We start from the raw sequence: 16,302 nt of genomic DNA, 5'->3' as shown, positions 1-16,302 counted from the left end.
GTCAAGTGAAAGCACATGCGTCGCATCAATGTCAGGTGTATCGCATTAATGTTGTTGAATCTTTTAACATATATTCCCTTTTATATGTATTCCATCATTGATACAACCACGCAGCACCCACCTATCGTTGTTGATGGGTTACATTTTTGTTTCTTCCGCTCTGTTTCGTTCCTTATTCAAAGATTCCTTTTCCAATAAATACTTTTATATGTATTCCATCATTGATACAACCACACCGCATCCACCTATATTAGATAAAAAGTTCATTGTATTTATTAATGTTTTTGAATATTTTAAAAATTAATAATAAATTTAGTTACTAATGTTTTTGAATATTTCAAAAAATTTATTACAGTAATATTTTAAAAAGTAAGATGTTAATGTATTATCGAAATTTTGTTTAATATTTTTATTTATTATAATTTTATGAAAGATTAATTTAATATTATTATTAATACAATTATATGGTTAATAAATTTTGATAGGCAACAATAAATTATAAGTAAAAAATTGATTTACATTCTCAAAAATTAACTAAATTATAATTTTATTTTAAATTTTTATTAATTATAAAAATAAGTAAATATATTTACATTTAAACAAAAAAACATGTAACAAGATTCTTAATCTTGGAGATTTATCCTCACTTTATCATGGAGATTCTTAACTTGTAAATCAAGTTTGTTCCAATGGCCAATACCATGGCTTATCAACACTATATTTCCAAAAAAACCATAACTCATTTCATATGACATTTTTTAATTAATCAATTTTATTAAAAAAGTGAAAATGAAAATGAAAGCTTCTTCAGTACCCGCACATCCTCACAATGAAAGCTAAACCCTGAGATATGCACACTTTGCAATCATACCTATGCTCAAAACAAGAAAACGTGGAAAGATGCTTATGTTGCCAAAATAAGTGACATATGGCAATACAATACACTAGTGACATGAGGCTTAGTTATTTATTTTCGACATGAATTCATAATGTATCTTTTAGAGTTGGTGAACAGGATGGCAAGATGCTTATGTTGCCAAAATAAGTGACATATGGCAATACAATACACTAGTGACATGAGGCTTAGTTATTTATTTTCGACATGAATTCATAATGTATCTTTTAGAGTTGGTGAACAGCATGGTGTAACATAAACGTTTTCGCAAGACGTAATTCCGTACTGCTCACAATGAAAGCTTCTTTCGTACCTCTGCACCTCTACACACTGAAAACTAAACTCTGAGATATGCACATTTTGCGATCATTATAACAATTTCCCCAAATCGTTAAAGATATAGAGAATTAAGCAGCCGGATAAAATGGTGGGGCAAACACTTAGAAATATGATATATGAAGTAAGTGCATAGCCAGACATTTAAGTCGCACAAAATTAATATATCAATTTCGTTGTGCTTCCTCCACACAACGAAATCTTCCTCCACACCTCCGCACTCTGCATATTGAAATTAACTCAATTAAAAAAATTAAAGCATATAACTACAAAGTTTTGATAATCAAAATAATAAAAGTTGTCGTACATTATGTGTTTTTATTCAATTTTTTTATTATTATTGCTGGAAACTACAACGATTGATATTAATTGCGATGCAGAGGGCTCCACACCTGACATTAAAAAATTAATTATGGCTTAGTTAAACTATTAACATCTATTCTATGCTTAGTAGCATTTGTTCTAACTATTGCGTAATGATTACTCATTGTAAACCTCTCAAGTTCGACATTTATTGGGAGAAATTGTTGAAAATTGGTAGTTGCAGTCAGTATTTTCATTAGCAAAACAAAGGAGAAAAATTATATTTTGTATGATGACCAAGTTGATGTAAAGTGTACAAGTCAACCCCACTTGATTAATGGTTTTGACCCCAAGGTCAAACCCTCCTCCAAGATCACATATAAATAAGAGCTCATTGACCCTCATTTGGCGTCATATCATCTAATCTATTCATCACACATGATCTGAAACATGAAGGTGATTCATCCACATGTGCGAAGAAGGAAAGGAGAAATTTTGATCTATGTTGACCGTTTGTTTGACTGCATTTTGACCTACGTTGATTTGAGAGTATTTTCTTTTGTTTGATCTTGACTTTGAATGTATGTGGAGGCGGAAATATGCTAAGGTTCGTTAACTCTAGTTCGACCAAAGTTATATTCTATTTTTGGGTCCTTGACTACAAGTTTTTAATGCGGGTCAAACTCAGCCCTTTAACCGAAAATTACAGTGGTTCATTTTACTGAACTTTGACCAAATTTTTGCCCTGTGTTTCACTACCTCAAGTTGAAATTCTACCCTTCTATTGCAAACTTGTCTTTGACTAATGTTGTATTATGAATAAAATAATCCATACAATATTAATTAAATAAATAATAAAAATTATAATAATAATAATAATAACTTAATTAATTAGTTAATTATTTAACAAACAATTATTAGTTATGAAATTTTAAAGATTCAAATGACATGACCATTCACTTCCGTGGCTAGTCAATGCCTATATAGGTAACTTCCACAAAGGCAATGTAAATATCATTCATTCATTCTCAATAATAAAAAAATACTTATATACACTTATTTACATACAAGTATTCTGCATACTGGAGTTTTTCTCTAACAATGGTATCAGAGCCTTCAGTCCCTCGAAGAGTCATCTTCTACCATTTCTGCACTCGAGATTTCAACTATGTTGTTGTCAATTTTCCCCTGTCATTGCATTATCAACAAGTCCTCGAACACCATCCTGCAACTTTCGTTCTGTTTGATCTTCCACTACTCACCGGCCTACCCCCGGTCTTTTGCTACCTTGTCATTATGCTTCTCTTCAATTACCCAACCACCTGCCTTGTCATCATATGCTCCCAGTCTGCCACTCCTTTTTGTCTGACAACAACTAGCATACATTACTCGTTGACCTTCCCAACCATCAAACCTTCTATATGTAGAAATTCTCACTGTAAATTAAACTGATTATGCAATGTACTAAAGCAAAATACTTAATCTATTTCTACAATCAAACTTGTGGAAGCTTAATCAATTTGAGCAAGATCAAACATAACACATATAGCAGAGAAGAAGAATCAATCACACATGAAACACAGAAGAATACTATGGGGAAAGCCTCAGCTAAAAACCCCGCTATCTGTATTATCATACAAGTGGAAATATCTCAGGATTACACAAAGCTTTAGCTCTCAAGCTATCCAGCTCTTAGTACAATTCCTCTCTGAATGCTCATAGGCAAACAAGGCTTCTCACAAGCCTTCTCCTCTGCCCTCCAAGCTCCTATTTCCTTGCGTTGTTTCTCCTAGGTGATCCTACTGTTACCAAGTGTAACACTGATCACTCACACTGATCTCACACACTATAAATCTGTGCAATCCTCAAGGAAATATTCTTCCTTCTGCATGAATGATTTTCCTTTATAGGAAAACTCATGCAACTCATAGTACAATGTCCCTGTCTTTAATCTCAACTGGGTCTTTCTCTGAACTGACATGCATGAGTTATTAATGAGAGAATCTTCAGTTATCTGGAGTACATTAGTTTGATGCATGCATGCATTAACTAACTGAACTCACAATTAGTTCCTCAAACTGTTTGGAACTAATTTAACTAGACTTAACTCAGTTAACTGAGCTAACTAATTACAACTCAAATACAACTCCTCCTTATCTCCTTAATTAAGGGATAACTTCCTTAATTTAAGGGATAATTGTTGCATGACTTCACAAAGACTTCTAGCTTGAATTTCTCCAACTAATTAACTCAATATGAATTAATTAATTATTTTTCAAATAGCTGGTGAGACTAAATTCGAATTTTAATTCTCAATTTTAATTCAAGGAAAAATTAAAATTAGAATATCCTGAAATGCTATCTTTAGCAATGCTATCTTTAGCAATGTTATTTTTAGCATTTCTTGTTGCTATTTTCAACACTCCCTCTCAACAAGAAAGGGATTATCAGCCACCCCGATCCTGTCTCTATTGAACTCGAATTTACACTTTGAAAATGCCTTAGTCAAAATGTTAGCATCTTGCTCCTCGGTCGAAATATACTGCAACAACATGATCCTCCTCGCCACACAGTCTCTGAGATGATGATACCGAATGTTGATGTGCTTGGACCTGTCATGAGATACTAGATTCTCAGAGAGGTTGATACAACTCTGATTATCACAATAGATCATAGTTGGATCCATCCTCTAATCAAACAAGCCAACTAGAATTTTCCGCATCCAAATGGCTTCACATGCTGCCTGACTTGCAGCCATGTATTCAGCCTCTGCTGATTTGAGTGCAACTGACCTTTGTTTCCTGTTATAGCAAGTTTACATGAAAGGTTTGTCTAATGTCCGAGGAGGTAACCAACACAGGCAGGACATCGTTAACAACTCATACAACACACTTTTATTAATATATATATATGTATTACAACAATTGAATGAGTTCAAGTTTTAAACACAGGTTAAAGCAACATGTATTACAAGTGTTCAATATTAGTCGTACAATAATTACAACACGTGTGAAAACATGTTGGCCTATTAGCAGGATTCTGAATTAAGCGAAAGTTCCAAGACAGATTGTTACACCATACATCACTAACCCCATGTGCGGGGCATTGGAGCCACTACTTACTCCTAAAAGAAAATATTACAGACTCTCAAGGCTATGTGGGAGGATCCAAGGTGAAAAGTCCATTGCATGTACAAATGAGGGGGTATTTATATCCAAGGGTGACACTGACCCTTGTCGATGTTCAACTTCCCTCGTCACTGTTTGACTTGTATAACCTTTCAACTTTACATGACTCTTGATATAACAAGTGGGTCTCTTGGACTTCCACATTACATTACATTGATTGACAGTATGGCCCACAGTAGAGATGTGGACGTCATGATTCATGATAAGACTCCACATGATAGTGATGGGACATTCGTGCTGCTGCTGCTGCATGTCGAACTACAGTGCTGCTAAGTGATGGATGTCCTCATGGTGTGTCACAGTTTCACCTCCGCATGGCATGGTGCATGGAGTCTTCGATGGTCGTTGTTTTGCTTGATGTCGTGTTGGCACGTTGCTTCCTTGCTCGTACTTGGTCATGCCAAACATGTTTGTTCGTTCGCGAAAATGTGCGAACAGACGAACAATTCTAGGTTATTATTCACTATCATGTATGTTAATGGCATATTTTGTAGAGTATGGTAGAAGTTCAAATATTATTGGATTGATTGGTTGTTTCACACAAGTTTTGTGGTGCAGTATCACAATGGCTTCTTCCATTCAATTTATCCATTGCTCCAATTGAACAAAAAGGGTGTCCTTTTTGTAGCCAAAGAACAAAGTTTCTTTTGGAGTCCACTAGAAAATATAAGTAAGGTATATATAAATCTTTCATATCATTCTTAAAAATAGGAAACAAAATCTTTCATCTCATGTCTAAAAATGATTAAAAAAAATGAAGGGAACATAATATTTCATCTCATGCTAGCCTCGAGGGTTAGCTCAATTAGTCGAGTCCTTGTCGTTAAAGCATCTTTGCTACCAAGAGGGCACATATTCAATTCTCTTGACGCTCTCGAGGTGAGGCTCTGTGGTTGAGTTGACACGAAATGATCCCTTCGGGTGGATCTGCCTGGTAAAAATATTTTGTGGACGTGGCGAGCATTGATCTTCGAGGTCGATGAACCATAGTGAAAAAGAAAAACTTCTCATTCTTAAAAATGAAAAAATTAAAAGATAATGACACTTAGTCCTTAGGTAAGAGATTACCCCAATTAATCAAGTTTGAGATTACCTCAATTAATAGTTAGTTCTCTTGTTTCTATCTCAATTCTAATGTCCATTCCTATTCACAAATTTAACCTTAGATTACCTCAATCTATGTCACAAGGTTCATCAAGCTTTAACCTTGAGGTTCGATTTTTGGAGAACCTTAAAAAAAATTGAGGTTCGACGAACTTCATTGAACCTCATAGCCATTGGCCAATTCCATAGATCAAAACTCATAACTTCATGTCACAACTCAAGCTTGTAATTTATCCTTGCAGTTTCCATGTTTGTGATAACATTTTTGATCTTTACTGATGTTGATTTCTTATTATTTTATCTTATAATTTGTTTATATATATATATATATAAACGAATCTTATGGCGAACCTTATTAAAAAATTCGAACTCAAACTAAACCTAATCATTACTAAATCCAAACTCAAACCCAAACCATGTGACATTGAACTCAATCAATAATTAGTTCTCGTTCATGTCTCTCCTTTAATTGTTAGTTCTCAATTCTGATGACCATCATTATTCACAATTTTAATGTCATTCATCGAATAAATTATATGTACAAAACTAAGAAGAAGTTGTGTCCCTACAAGGGAAAGGTGTGGTGTCACCCTGACATGTAGAGTGCATGTGGTGTCAAAGAAGTATCACCCTTTACCGGTGTGGTGTCACCCTGACATGTAGAGCGCATATGGTGTCCAAAAAGTATCACCCTTGACATGTGGCTTCAGAAGAAGTGTGCTTGCAATGGGGTTGGCAAAAAATTTACATATGTAATAGAACTTAAATTGTGCCTTAAAGCGAAATGTGCTTGCAATGGGGGTGGTAAACATTGGATAGGCAAACTTTACGTATGTAATAGAATTTGAATTTAAAAACATGTAGTAAGGAACGAAGAATGTGTATTTTGAATTTAAAAACATATGCAATAAAGAAAGAAGAATATTTATTGAGAAAAGTAAAGAAAAATATAAAATTAATATGAAATCTTCAATATCTAATATAAAATCTTGAAAAAATATAAATTAAATATCTTAAAGAAAAAATATAAAGCTCACAGTAATATTTACATTTAAAAAATAAATAAACATTGACTTTATATACATTTATTGATATATTGTGTCTTTTAAAAGTAAATGCTTTCTCGAAAGTATAATAAATAACTTGAAAAACTAAATGCGATGCTAATCCAATGATACAGTTGTTAATCTAACGAAGACTATTGATTGTTAATCTAACGAAGAATATAAAACTCACAGTAATATTTATATTCAAAAAATAAATAAAGAACTTGAAAAATTGAATGTGATGCTAATCCAATGATACAGTTAATCTAACGAAGACTATTGATTGCTAATCTAACGAAGAATATAAAACTCACAGTAATATTTACATTTAAAAAATAAATAAACATTGATCTTATATACATTTATTGATATAGATCACTATATACTTTGTGCCTTTTAAAGGTATATGACTTCTCGAAAGTATAATAAATACTTTGAAAAACTTAATGTGATGCTAATTCAACAAAAGAGTTGTTAATCTAACCAACAAAAGAGTTGTTAGTCTAACGAAGAGTCACTAGTGTTGTAAGTTAAAAATTTGTAAATTTTCACCATAAATTTGTGTAAGCTTTCTTTTTACCATCGTTAACTTAAAATAATCCAATTTCGATAGGAGTGGACAAAAAATTAGATAAACTTCCAATGACATCACATCCCTAGCCTACAAAAACAATGGTTCATTCAATTGGGTTTGAAACATTTGTATTACACAACAATGTTAATTGTAAATAAAAAAATGAAAATTTTAATTAAAATTATATTATTATATTTTATTATAATTTGTACGGTGAAAGGTGTTTTGCAAATGAAGATATTGTCAATTTTATATTTAAAATTAATAAATAATATTTAATATTGATAGTAAAAATTAATTATAGTAATAAAGCGAAGTAGTGAGATGCTTCTAGAGAGTAGTTTGGCAGTGGTCGAGTCATGCCCTCCCCAAAAGAGAGTTGTTCCTAACCATATAAATGGTTAGCGTTAGCACCCTATCCTCACACGTTACCTATCCTTTTAGTCGAGAATGGTTAGCGTTAGCTCACGCTCACCCTCACCCTGGAACGAGAGAGAGTTTAGCTGGACCCTTCTTACCAGTGTTACACGCACCAGATTCGGTCGGTTGGTCAGTGGACAAGTTGTAGTATTTAATAATGACATTGAATCCTTCAACGTACTCGTTGAGAAGTAAATAAATCATCGTTGAATTTCCAACCCACTGACTGAGTTAGTGGAGTGGGTGGGAAGTAGTCAGATGCTTCTAGAGAGTAGCAAAAAGTCTCGCTACGGGAGACTTTTTAAATAATATTAGAATAGGTTTTAGGTTTCATGGGTAACCATGTCAGGAGAGTTGATATATCGTACTCATTAATAACTATTAAGTATATTTTATTAAAAGCTAATTATTATTATATTATTTATTATTTATTATTTATTATATTAATATAATATTAGTAATTATATGTAAAACTATAATATAATTCATTTTTAACCATATTAATTTTTAGTTAATAATATGTATTTATTTATATTATTAGGCTATCATTAATAATTACTAGCAATTGCTTAAAAGGTGAAAAAAATCGCTGATAAATTTGTTAAATTAGAAAAATTGTATTTAGATTTTTATAATTAAACAAATAATAATTTTTATATTAAATTTAAGATTTTTAGTGTATATTATATATATATATATATATCAAAATTCCATTAAACATGTATGTTATATGTTTTCATTTAGTGAATTTCAGAATGTGAGGGTTTGATTTATAGAATTATGACAATGAAAAGAGTTTGTACTACCAACTGAAGTGCCTTAAACAAGTCATGAAACAAATTGTCAACATTTTAAATAAGCTCTGGTACAAATTGTTTGCATTTTAGGAGTCAATGTATTTTCAATATGTAATGTCCTTATTTGTATTATGCTTTGGATCACATTGACAAATTTTGAATTTAATTTAACTTTTGAATAATATATTTTGTTATAGCTTTCCAAAATTTAGAACTTTGGCTTAGTTACTACTAGCCCATAAAAATCAATATATACTCATCTTATTGCAAAATAAGGTCAAGGCGCTTTGGATCACATTGACAAATTTTGAATTTAATTTAACTTTTGAATAATATATTTTGTTATAGCTTTCCAAAATTTAGAACTTTGGCTTAGTTACTACTAGCCCATAAAAATCAATATATACTCATCTTATTGCAAAATAAGGTCAAGGCCAACAACGCAAGAGGTATATCATAAAATATAATGAATAGCAACATGAAGAGTAGAATGTGTATCACAAGATTAAACAACTAGACAAATTTGCCTAAAATCTATGATATTGTTCTATGAGTTACCCATTATACAAGCAAAACAAAACATGGAAAATAGAATACAATCATTGCAACAATTAGATGTTGCATTACCCATGGTGTGAGACAAAAAGAACACTAAACTACATGTATGAAGCCCTTCCTCCTCATCATCAAAATCTTTGTCTCCCTCTTCATACTCAAGACGAAGGCCATCCTTGTAATGTACCCAAGCTAGTAGTGTGAAACAATTACCTAATAATTACTTATTGAACTAATGTAATAAAGCGAATGACTAGATATTTGCAACACCACTCGTTCTATGGTAACACAAAGAAGTTGTGATTAGTGGCCGTTGATGTTAATGAGATTCGTGTGGATGAAGTCGTGTAACTCTTTAGTGACTACTAATATATACCACTCAAGTAACTCTTTAGTGACTACAAATATATACCACTCACTTAGCCTCATAGCCAAGGGTTTTCTGGTAATAAAACTCCTATAGTATAGAGTTTGGCACCCTCTTCAATAAGAAAAAGGTGTATCTCACTTTAAAAATAATATAATATAAAATTTCAATGTTGGTTAACTTTGTGTAAATGAAAGGATATAAACCATATCATTGTAATTGCTTCCAAAACTAAGTAGATCACTCACTTTGTAATTGCTTGTATCCTCCTAACATTATTTTACCAATTAGTAACAACTTAATCCATGAAGTAAATTGTTTCTTTATTTTCACGTGTTTGGCAAATTTTTTCCTTCCACTTTACTAACTAAAAATGACTAAATTTGAAATTATGATATATGCATAAACAATGTGTTTTCAAATTATGACATATGTAGAAGCAATGTGTTTTTCCTGTAATTCTTGTGCAGCAGAACCCATGAGAGGTCAACCAATTCGGTTAAAGCAAGGTGATGCTACAAACCCCAGTAAGGTTCGATTTCTCGAAAGTGGCCAATGTGCGAGAGACTTGAACCTTGCAATTCTCCCATGAAATAACAATTAAACAAGTTGTAGTATTTAATAATGACATTGATACTTTCCATCATCGCCCATCTCAATCTGCATCTGGAGATCCTTCTCCTCTAAGGTACTAAAAAGATTCTTGTCACCGATTATGTGGAATGAAGCTCCACTGTCTATGTACCAAATGCATCCCACCATGGATGAAACCATGCATGTGATGAGGGAGAAATCCAATTCCAATTGTGAGGCCAGCTCCTCACCATCTGATCCCATTGAAGATCCCTTCTTGGATTTCTTCTGTGTACAATTCGTAGCATAATGGCCCACCTCATGACAATGAAAGCATCTCACTTTCGATTTGTCAATCTTCTTCCCACCATGGGAAGAATTGGATTTGGAATGGGATGCCTTCCCTTTCCCTTTCCTCGCGTTACTTGCTAAGGCTAGATTTTCTTCATCATCTTGTTTTGATGAAGATCCATCTCTGATGCTTCTTCTTATCTCCTCCTACATCAGATCCGACCAAATTCGTTCCCAATCTGACAGTTTCTCTCTTCCATCTACCGAGTCTTGGTAGCTATGCCAACTCTTACGAAGACCGAGGAGAGCAAGACTCATAATGTCATCATCGGCTGTCATGATCCCCACACTTCCAAGCTCATCCCTGTAGGTGGTGAGCATGTTCAGATATGTAGAGATTGTGTCGCCCTTTTCACACTTGATTTTCTGAAGCTTGTCTTTTAGCGCCAGCTTCCTCTTATCGTTGTTGTTTTGATATAGATCTTTCAATGTTTTCCACATTGAAAATGGTGTCTCCTTCCCATGGAGACTCGGGACTATGTGGTCTCGAAATCCCTCAAGAAGGATTCTCCTCGCTCTAGCCACACATTTCTTCCATTCTGCCAATTCTGTAGCATTAGCTGCTGCTGGCTTGGGGACTTCTTGATCAATGAAGTCCTTCAAACCGTTGTCCTCTAATACTGCTTCCATGCGATCCTTCCAGGCTATATAATTCGAGCTACCATCAAGGGCATACTCGAGTCTTAAATCGTTGAACGCCATTGGTGAAATTTGAGATGTGATAAGAATTCGATTTCTATAATCAGGGACTTCAAACTTCTAGCTTCTCCCTTCTTTGTATACTGTTATTCGCTTTGATCACCTTTGCTCTGATACCATGTAGAATTTCTCATTGTAGATCAACAGATTATGCAATATACTAAAGCAAAATACTAGATCTACTTCTATAACAAACTTGCGGAAGCTTAATTGATTTTGAGCAAGATCAAATAGAACACATATAATTGAGAATGAGAAAGTTATCACACATGAACACAGAAGAATACTCTGGGGAAAGCCTCAACTAAAAATCCCTGATCTTTATAATATCATACAAGTGGAAATATGTTCGGATTACACAAAGCTTTTGCTCACAAGCTATCCAGCTCTCAGTACAATCCTACAATGTTGCTGATAGACTGAATAAACACAACATATGCCTTCCCTCAGTCCTCCAAGCCTCCTATTTCCTTTTGCAGTTTCTCCTGGGGTCCAATGCTGCCACCTGTGTGAATTTATCTTTCACACAACTCATCAAACTCAAAAGTAACTGCACAATCTCCAAGGAATGAATTCCTTCTACATGCAAGAGATATCCTCAATGGAATATTCCTGCAACTGATAGTACACTTTCCCATCATCTGATCTCAACTGGGTCTCTGACTGAACTGACATGCATGAGTTATTTATGAGAGAATATTCAATTATCTGACGTGCAGCAGTTACATGCATGCATGCATTAACTAACTAAACTCACAATTGTTAGGATATTCCGACACATAGGATATAGTTAAGTTCAACTTGGTCTAGTATAGAGTTAGGTTAGAGTTAGGTAAAGTGTGTTTCTTTACCGTTGTACATTTTGTAACTTACAATCCGACGGTCACGATATGTAGTGATCCGACGGTTCACTCTCACCTCGGTATTACCGACACTTGATCCGTGGCTTGACACCCGATTGGTCCATGAGTTCTATTTAAAGCGCATGGAGGGTCATTGTTCGGGTAATCCGTGCATGAGAGAAGCTTATGTAAATTTTCATTCTTTGATTAATAAATTGCCTGTAGTACCCACGTTGGGACAGGCCGTGGACTGTTTCCCTCCTTGCACTCTGAGGGTTTTAACCACGTCAAAAATACTGGTGTATTGATTTGAGATCGGTTGTGAGCGGTGTCCTTTTGGTATTCTTTCTGTGGAACTTACCCTGTAAATTCCTACATGGTATCGGAGCTATTTGAGGGCCGCGTTCGTTGGTGATCCAAATCTGAAGCCGGTAGAACTGCATGCGGCTGTCGTTTCCTAGATCTGTTGTTTCTGACTGCTTTCGGGCCGAGAGGACTGCTCTGTTGCGTTCGGAGCATCTGTTCCAGTGAGGAACCCCTTTCGTTTCATGCGAAAAGGTTTCTGGTAGCCCTAGCTGCGTCATTTTTCAGATCGGGAGGTATACAGTGTTTTTTTGCAGTTTACTGTTAATTTCTCTCTGCTTATTTCGGTCTCAGTTTATTTAGCCTTTTTTTTTAACCGGATCTATACCTTTCATTTCTGCGTATGCTCTTTGCCCTGCGACTCTGTGCGATCTGGGCAAATCAGAAACAGAAAGGAAGGATTTTTCTCATGCGTATGCTCTTTTCCCTGCACCTTAGTGTGATCTCGGAAAATCAGAAACATTGAGAAAAATATTTAGTTTTTCGGCTAAAGCTAACCTTGAGATTTTTTTTTAAAATTTCTAGTTTTTTGGCTAAAGCTAACTTCGAGCCGCAAGGTTCGTTTTTCTTTGCATATTCGTGTTGGGTTTTGTGTTTTGTGTTTTGTGTTTTGTAGGGAAAAAGAGCTTTCTCAAGGCAAGCACGCAAACCGAGGCCCCCCCCCCCCCCCTCTCTCTCTCTCTCTCTCTCTCTCAAATTTTTTGTATAGATCAATTGGTTCAAAGCTATTTTTAGAGAGTAGAGGTCTTGGGTTCAAGTCTCCATTTTGTGGGGGCGGATTTTTTCATTCCCGCACATTCGCGCACTTTGCCGGCAACGTCAACAAGTTGTTTTTCAAAAAGCCATAACTTCTTCATCCGGAAGCCTTTTTCAGAGCCGTTTTTTTTAAAACCGCCTATTTTTTCGAGATCTATCCGTTGGTACACTTACTTTCAGCATCTTCAGCTTCAGTTTTTTTTAAAATGGAAAGTCCATGCCAAGTCATTCTTGACAGCACTAACTACTTCCAATGGGTAGAATACATGGAAGATTTACTTAGAAGTAAAGGTCTCTTCAGAATAGCCACAAACCAAGAGAAGAAACCAACAGATGAAGACAAGGCGGCAAAATGGGAAAATAGACAAGATCAAGCACGTGGTTTGATAGGGATGTCTATTTCTCCTGATCTTAGATTCCACATTGCAGGACTTGAGACTCCTCATGAAGCATTAGAAAAACTTGCTAAAGTTTTTGGGATTAAAAATGAAATTAGATCCCATCAACTTGAAAATGAGCTGCTTACTTTGGATCCTAATAATTTTTCTTGCATTGAAGATTTCTTGTCCAAATTCAAGACCCTTAGATATCTCTTGGAAGGTGTTAAAGTTAAGAAAGATGATGGTAACCTTATTTATTCCATCCTTACTAAGTTAGGACCAGCCTACTCTGTATTTGTTTCCACTTTCCATTCTACAAGGGAAGCTTTCATTTGTCAAGGACAAGACTATAAGGCCCCTTCCTTTGACTCCTTTTGTGATTCCTTAATAAGAGAACAAGAAAAACTCTTACACCTTGGTCTTCTTAATCTTGGAAACTCTTCCACGAAAGCGTTAGCCGCCCAGCAGCACCCAAATTCAAAGAATCCTAAGAAGTCATATCCTCAAAAGAATGGTCCTAAACCATCTCAGCCTCAAAATGAAAGATCATTTCAGCAAAATGATAAGACCAATAAAAACAAATGGAAGAAGACTGATAGACATTGTAACTTTTGTAATCGAGATGGCCACTTAGAATCTAAATGCTTTAAGAAGATGGAAGCCTTGGAAGCCGCAATGAAGAAACATAACATCCATCTGGAGCCTACTTCAACTTCAACTTCCGGAACGGCACTTTCTGCATGTCATCGTCAATCATCTCAGTCTGGTTATGCATTAAATGTATCTTCTTCTTCTTCTCATTCTCATGAGTGGCTCATTGATTCTGGAGCCTCTTGTCACATGGCCAAAAACCAAGCCATGTTTTCTTCTTTAAATGATTGTAACACCAAAAATATATATATTGGTGATGATAGATCTCTTAATGTTGTAGGGACTGGAACTGTTCATCTAGACAATGGTCAGTTCAATGATGTATTATGTGTTCCAAACTTATCCTGCAACCTTCTATCTGTCTATCAGATAACTCATTCAGGTGAAGGTAAAATTGTTGAATTTTCACCTCATGATGTTGTAATCAAGGATCTAAAAGATCCTAAACAGATTCTAGCTACTGGTCTTGCTGATGATTCCAAAAGGTTGTATAAGTTTCACAACTTTGGGTCATCCCATCTTCCCTCAGTATTTGTTGCTCATAATGATGAAGTGAGCAAACTTTGGCATGAGCGGTTTGGTCACTTAAACTATCGCTCCCTTCAGCATCTATGTAAAGAAAATATGGTGACAGGTCTTCCTATGGTATCTTGCAAAGATGGTGTTTGTTCCGGATGTGTACTCGGAAAACATCATCGGGACAGTTTTGACAAACGTGCCTCTTGGCACGCCTCAGCCCCTTTACAGCTTGTGCACAGTGATTTATGTGGTCCTCTTCCTGTTGCTTCATTCTCTGGCTGCAAGTACTTCTTAACTTTCATTGATGATTTCTCCAGACGCACTTGGGTATACTTCTTAAAACTCAAGAGCGAAGTATTTACCACTTTTTTGGCCTTCAAAGCATTTGTTGAAAAACAATCTGGACATCAAATTCTTAAGCTAAGAACTGATAATGGTGGAGAATATGTTAAAAACGCATTCATCAACTTTTGCACCGAAAATGGAATTCAAATGCAACATACTGTTCCATACACTCCACAACAAAATGGTGTAGCTGAAAGGAAAAATCGCACCTTAAAGGAAATGGCTAATTGTATGCTGCAATCTAAAGGACTCAGTCTTAGTTTTTGGGCCGAAGCAATTAATTGTGCAAATTATATAATCAATCGCACTCCTACTAAGGTTCTAGAGAATATCACTCCAGAAGAAGCTTGGAGTTCCATTAAACCAGATGTAAGTCACTTTCGTGTGTTTGGAAGTGAAGCATGGGCCCATATTCCAGATGAAAAGCATAAAGCTTTAGAACCTAAGAGTGAGAAATGTACTTTTGTTGGATATTCTGAAGATGTAAAAGGTTATAGACTTATTCCATTTAAGTCCAAAAATGTTATCATTAGAAGAGATGTAAAATTTGATGAAAATAAATCGGCCTGCGAGCCTAGTCCGGCGGATGTGCCACCTCTTCCTATCTCTTCTATCTTTGAAAACATTTCTTCTTCTGATGATGAAAGCGAGGATGATAATCCTCCCCCACCTTCTCAGGATCCTCAACTTCCAAGATGGGTCCGTGCTACTCGGGATGCAGCAGGTGATCTTGCCGGTGATCCTACAGATCAGCGACGTACACGTTCTCAGTTTGAAAGAGCCTCTTCTTTACTGGCTCAAGCTCCAGTAAATCATGATCCTGACACTTTTGCAGAAGCTTCAGGCCATCCACATTGGGAAGCAGCTATGAATGAAGAATATCATTCATTGATGACAAATGATACATGGGATCTTGTTCCTCTACCAAAGGGACGCAAACTTGTTAGATGCAAATGGGTTTACAGAACCAAGTATGGACCAGATGGGAAAGTTGATAAACATAAAGCTCGTCTAGTTGCTAAGGGCTTTTCACAGGTTGAAGGCATTGACTACACTGAAACCTTCTCTCCAGTTGCCAAAATGAACTCTATCCGCCTTGTTCTTTCCCTTGCTGCCTCTTTAAAATGGGAAGTCCATCAAATGGATGTTAAATCTGCCTTCTTGCATGGGGACTTGCAGGAAGAAATCTATATGGAACAACCCATTGGCTTCATACAAACAGACTCCAGCCTTGTTTG

The sequence above is a fragment of the Pinus tabuliformis genome, chromosome 4_2, assembly GCF_031772625.1.
Source record: "Pinus tabuliformis cultivar Carrire ecotype Pingquan chromosome 4_2, CPIR1, whole genome shotgun sequence".
NCBI lineage: Eukaryota > Viridiplantae > Streptophyta > Pinopsida > Pinales > Pinaceae > Pinus > Pinus tabuliformis.
Note: the sequence above shows the minus strand (reverse complement) of the source record.